This window comes from Cariama cristata, unplaced genomic scaffold (genome assembly GCF_000690535.1).
Source record: "Cariama cristata isolate BGI_N322 unplaced genomic scaffold, ASM69053v1 scaffold13670, whole genome shotgun sequence".
Taxonomy (NCBI): domain Eukaryota; kingdom Metazoa; phylum Chordata; class Aves; order Cariamiformes; family Cariamidae; genus Cariama; species Cariama cristata.
This window is the reverse complement of record NW_009593014.1, coordinates 12,108-18,566: the sequence shown is the minus strand read 5'-3', so window position 1 is coordinate 18,566 and position 6,459 is coordinate 12,108. Positions and strand designations below refer to the sequence as shown.

Sequence of the window (6,459 nt, the reverse complement as noted above, 5' to 3'; positions counted from 1 at the left end):
GACTTCAGAAAATACTTTTGTGCAGGCTCCATTATTAAATAAATTAACATAAAGCAGCCACAAAAAAAATTAATTTTAAAATGAAAAATAATGCCCTAATGAAGTACTTCTAATACTAAAACATTTTAAGGTCGATTCAGTGGGTGATTTCTTAAAATCAGATTATATCCCCATAATTGCTGTCAGGCCAAACTAAGCATTACTTTGCAATGTGAACTTGTATTACAGTCTGAAGCGACAAGCTAAGTGGGATATAACTTCTCATGTTTTACAGATGTGCTCTGAATAGTTTATACACTTCAAAGATGAATGTTATCAACATAAAACTGTCAAAGGCATACCTTCTAAATAGTGGTTGAGGGATAAATAAACTATTCCGGCTGTGTTTTGCCATGTGAAAAGGAGGAATTCAGCCAATGCATTCAACCATTTAAAAACATCTGAAATTCAGAACATTTTAAAAGTATCAGTTCAAGCAACATATTTCTCTTCAAGGGTTAATGTGAAGGTGAGCTAGAACTTTTTTCAGATAATATGGGCCTACTAAACAAATGAAAAGCAAGCCTGACAAATAGTTTTAAACATTATAGCGCCTTACGCTGCTACAAATTGTACCAATTTTACATTAGTATATCGCTAGCAACTGCAGGAAAAGTTACTCCTGGGTTTACAGCATGACAGGAATTCAGATGAATTTCTGAAGACACTCTCACATATCTGATCAGTCCATACAACCCTTCTTTGAAGGAATTCTTTAACAGTCATTGAGGCTATGTGTCAAAATCTGCAATTAACAACTTAGGTATTACAAATAACACAAGTTTTACTGAAACATGAAGAATATTTGTTTCCATGTAAACATATGGCTAATCATTCCTCTAAATCTTATTGCAATATTTGATATTTCTTGTCTTGCAGGTTTCTCCAGTACCTCCCACGGAAAAGAGTCTTCTGCTTTTCTGAAGGGATATTGACAGAAGTTAATTATAAAAGAAAACTTTCTGCAAGATAGATGACTAAAGGTAACGGAGAAGATCCAAAAACTGGAAGTAGGATGGAACGCATTCAACAAGGAGTCCGGAAACGTACACTTTTGGCAAAAAAAAAAGTGCAGAGCATAACAAAGGATGATGTTAAAAGTTATTTATTGAGGAATGCCTTTGTGCTCTTCACCGTTGTCGCTGTGATTCTTGGTGAGTAATTTGTTCTTTTTTTTTGTTCTCCAGTGCATTTGACAATGACGATTTGCCTGGGCGATTTGCATTACAAATGAGATCCCAAATTCTTCTCCGCTGATAAGAATGTTCTGGCTTGGAGAGTTTTGGCTTTGACAGCAGGATGTTGAATTGTAGGGAAGAGCCATTTTAATTATTGTAGTATTCCTAAGGACAATTTTGGTGAAAAAAAATCAGCTCTTTTATGGATTCTTCTCTTAAAGAATGCAATGACAAACAGAAATCCTCGATGAATGAATAGAAGTGACATTTCTAAGCAAAGGTATATATTACAGCCTCAATCTTTTCAGTTTTCCCTTGATAAATGCAAAACAATCAAACCTAAGTACAAGCTTATGCTCTCTTAGTCACTCACAATCTTACGCATGCATCTTTCACATGCAATTGAGGCAACAATGGCAATGTTACTTATTCAAAGGACTGCAAGATAGCATCTGATTAAATGCCTTTTTAGAGCATATGGAGAGGAATCCAGAACAACAAATAGCATTTAGATTTGGAATGCACCAAAATGTAAATTTAAAATATCGCTACACATTTTGAATTTACATTAGAATCTTCTGAGAAAAACATACAATTTTTTAAACAAATTTTCCTGTATATGATTACATCATAACTTTTGGTAATTTTCCTTTAACTACAGGTTTTATAGATGACACCATATGTTTAATGAATCCCATTCTTTCATAGTGTGAGCAAGAACATTATAGCTTTACTGTACTACTTTCATTTTTATTTTCTAATTAATTTAAAGTATAAAACTGTGAATCTGCTCATGAAAACTCAAATGTTTGCACTTAAGGGTATATATCCTACCCCTATGTGAGCCCTAATATCCTTGATAATGCTTCTCTGTATAAATCTGCTTGCTATCTTTCAATAATTTTAGGAATTAAAATTTTAGGGCTTTACCATTATTGTTGCTTGATACCACATTTGCAGGATTATCTTAATTTCAGGTTTGATGGTCTTTTTCTGGGAGACAGTTATATTAATTTGCATATTAGTAAAATAAAGTACTTTGTTATTGTAACAGAAACATCAGTGTCTCATATTTATCAACAGAATTTGATCACAAATGCTTTTAGTTCCTAAATAAGAATTTGTTCAATGCAAAAAGCCCATTAGTATCAGGGGTAAAAAATTTAGGCATTTTATCACAGTGATCAGGAAAGGCAGAAGAAATTAAACAGGTTTTGAAACACTGTCCAACCTCAAAGGAATGCAGTTCTGAGATTGTCACCTGTCTATACTGCAGAAGACCAATGCGCTTCTGCAATTTTTTCACTGCTATCTATCTCCAGGGTGGCTTGCATAAATTTGGCAGTGTGGGAACAGAAATGCAGGTCGACAAGTGTTTTTACTGTTACTGCATGTTCCAGTCAGCTTTAGATGACTAGTGACAAACGTCTGCCCACAGCTCCACTATCACCTACAGCAATGGTAGAGTACCAGTAAGGCTGGAACATAAGTTGGAGAATTACTGAAAATGTGCAGCCTAGGATGAGCTGGCTGCTCCAATTCTGCTCATGAACCTATAGACATATCTGGTGTAATAGGTAGAAAAAATTCTTCGCATTACTATGACGGAATACTCCAGAATTTTCTCACATTTGTTACTTGTGGTGTAATTTTACAGTACATATAAGTTCACACTTGGTAGCTCATAAAAAGGTAAGATTTGGGTTTTTTGAGAGCTTTTTCTTGTGGAAATATTCAGAAGTCAGGAACAGTTGGCTAAAGAGTTTGGAAAACACTCAGTGGTTGAACTCCATCTGTCTAGTTTGGCGAGGACTAAACTGTTATCATCTCTCAGTTGTTTGGTGAGCTGTAGAAAATCAGATGGTGGGCTTGATCCCTTTCCTAGCAGACAGTAATCAACATTGCAAAATTAACCCACCAATTAGCACCACTGGCTGTCTCATCAGAGATGCGTGGATGTGAGTGTAGGTGGAAATCAAACTATACTCTAGGCCAGAGTTGAATCATTTACAAGAAATTATGCTTAATGCTCTCTGTAATCTAAACAGACAGATGACATCAGTTTTTAGAGCAGTCAGTCCAGCAATTCTCATAAAGACTAAACTCAGAAAAAGCAAAATTTTGGCTTTAGAGACAGCAACATATCTTCAGAAACATTTATTTTCAGGCCCCTTTTGTCAAGGAACTGACATGAAAAAGCATACTTAATAGAGCATTTCTGGTTTCTTTGCTGAGCAGGACTGATCCTAGTAGAGGTTAAGTGGATGGGATCGTATGTCTTAGCCCAGTTTCAGGACTGTAGTTTATTGTAGGTACTTGAGGTTGTGTCTGTGGAAACATGCACTTTGTTATAAAGTGGGTAGCTGCAACATGCATTTGTTTGTGTTGCATGCTGATATTTCGCAGACAGAGTAGAGATTTTCTGGCATTCATGATAAGGAGAAATACAGCCATTTACCCATTTACCCTACCTTCCACTGTTACTCTCATTCTGAACCAAATTCTAAACCAAATTCACTAGCTGATGCAATACAACCCAATTAATCTTTAAAAACCTAATGATGAAGATGTGGCAAGTTATAATTCATGTTGAGAATTACAGAACACTATTCTCCATTTCCCAAAAACCGCATGAGAGGTCCTTCTGACTTCACATTCTGCATAGGTAGGTTCTGTCTTGCACATCGTCGTTATCATTGTTGTTGCTATACTTAGTGAAATTTGAACTGCTTTCAAGCCCTTTGAGAAACTTTGAGAAAAGCATGGTCAGTAAGTGAGTTATGATGCAATTTCTCAGATGCTTCTGGTGTATCTAGAAATACTAAATTAGCTTTCTGAAGTGGATCTTGGCAAGAGCCAATAGATGAGGACAGTTATGTGAGGCGAATTTGAGAAGATGACCAGTGGTAAATTCAGAGTGTCACAATGACCAGGAGCAATTTAAGGTAGGCTGGAGGTCATGGTGGCTCATGGAAAATCTGCAGGAAGCCGTACAAACTTTGAAGTGCTAGCCAAATTACTGGCAAAATCTCAGGCAGTGCCTCTCTCCCACGCTACTTAGCTCCATCATCCTGTCCCCAAAATGCCTTCCTTTCACATACCCTTCCTTCAACAGACTATCCTGATTCTCTGCTACTTACCTCTCATTTTCCAAAAATGCCACAGGAGTCCAGAGTTTACTCTGGCAGGACTCCTAAATGCCAAAGAATCTCCCATGGATTCTGAACTTGCACTGAAGGAAAGATCGAGCCACAGAGAGCTGCTGAGCAGAGATCCTGAGAAGCTGTTCATAGAGAAATACTGTTTTAATTGAGAAGCTCAGTGACGTAGAGGCAGGTTGTGGAGTAAGTACTATGAAAAGCAGTTCCTACATAGTTATGAAGCCATTTTAGCTCCAAATCGTTAGCTAAAATCCTCTTTATGCTGCCAAGGTTGTATGCTTCAGTTGTCCACTGGGGCGTTCAAGGGGGACAGAGGTGGATCCAGTCCTGTTTTCTGGCTACTTGTCCACTGAAGGGAGCGCAGGACTGGCTGTGTCATTGAACCCAGTTTTCTGTAATTGCAAGCAATCTCATAACAGATGTGAAATGTAGATAGGCCCATACAACATCTATTCTACAACAGCAAGCATCATATATAAGATTCCAAAACTTTCCAATATCTTCCTTAAAAACACCTACTTGAAAGTACGGGAATAAGACAGGAGAGATGAAGGCATTGCAAGTATCCCTATGTCCCTAAAAAATGCAGAGTTAAAGAAAGCCTGCATATGATCCTTCATAATACAGAAGGTAAAAAACTCACAAAAACTCTAGAATATCTGAATAGTGAAAAGCTGTGCAGAGTAGCAGATTCTATCTCAACACACTCCTGGTCTGAACAATAGTTTCAAATGAGTCCTGATAGGTACAACTCTGTAATGTGTGGGTAGACAGAATCCTGGATAACACCCACAAAAAAGAGAGTATCTTGTCTGTTGAAACAACATCTTTTCCGCTACTGGCAGATCCTCTGTATCTGCTGAAGGCTGAGGTTGACATACCCAAAGAGGGTATTTCACCCCGTTACACACTGACAAAGAACACGACGACAATCCCTAAGGCAGCCTTGGTAAAATTTGCATGAGAACAAAGCAAAGATCCAACACCACGGGAGAAACAGCTGTGGGAGGTGAGTCCTAGGTGAGAGAATATGTTAAAACATAAAGACAGAAATGTGATACCAGACAGAAGATTAAGATATATACGAGAAAATAAAGATAGTTTAGGGACAGCTAAGAAGAAATATTTTCTATTTATGCTGAACTCAGAGGCTGCATCTGTCCCAACGCTCTCCTAAAGAACCCGCCCAGCACAATTGCTTTCTCACTGAGTGACCAAACTGTCGTAAGTAATATTCTGAAAAAATTGCTAAGCAAAATCTTAATTATTTTTGATGTTAAGAAATACTTAAAATTTGGGGAAAAAAAACCCAAAAGCAGACATTGTAAGATCCAGCGTAACACTTAGAAATTCAGAAGAGATGATCCTTTTCAAAAGTGAGAGTAAGTATAGAAATACGAAGAACTGGAATTCTGCTATTAAGTAGTCAGTAATAAAAATGAGACTGTGAAATATGAACAGTACACTAGTTTAGCAGTTACCTGCAAAATAAAATCATGTTCATTTGTTATCACAATCTGAATTTCTTACTGTACACCCTGGTGTTACTGAAGCGGAACAGCACAGGTTGGTGGACTGCCATATGTGGCACAGAGAAACAACAATGAACTTGGCTGCTTTGTGAATCACAATCATGCATTCTAGAGACAGCAGCTGTGCATGTATGCACAGTAAAGATACAAAAGGTGTTGAGTATAGACTTAGTACCTTCTTATTTGCTCTAAATTGTCAAATCAGTGGACTTGCAAAGTGGTGCTCTAAAGCAGTATGTCTTGAGTGGTCATAAAACAGCACAGAGAAACATACATTCACTGCGGTCTTCATACAGCTTGTGAAAAGGAAGGGGAGATTCTAAAAATTCTCTCTAGACATTAGATTTAAATTTATTTATGTAATACCCCTTCTTACAAAGCAGATTTCAAGGCTGTCCTGGGTGGAATGCAGAACAGTAACCGCATGAGACATTTAGGATGTTTATGTGGTTTCTCAGAGATTTTACAAGAAAATTCTCTGAATGCCAGTAGAATATGGCAATCATGCTATCAAAAGATAGTTACAACAGAAACAGTGATCATCTCAAA

At 37.3% G+C, this 6,459-nt stretch overlaps 1 pseudogene; it reads left to right on the top strand.

Annotated features, from left to right (window-relative positions):
* Window positions 1-1,012: 1,012 nt before the first annotated feature.
* LOC104167834 lies at window positions 1,013-1,201 on the top strand (annotated as a pseudogene).
* The last annotated feature ends 5,258 nt before the right edge of the window (window positions 1,202-6,459 follow it).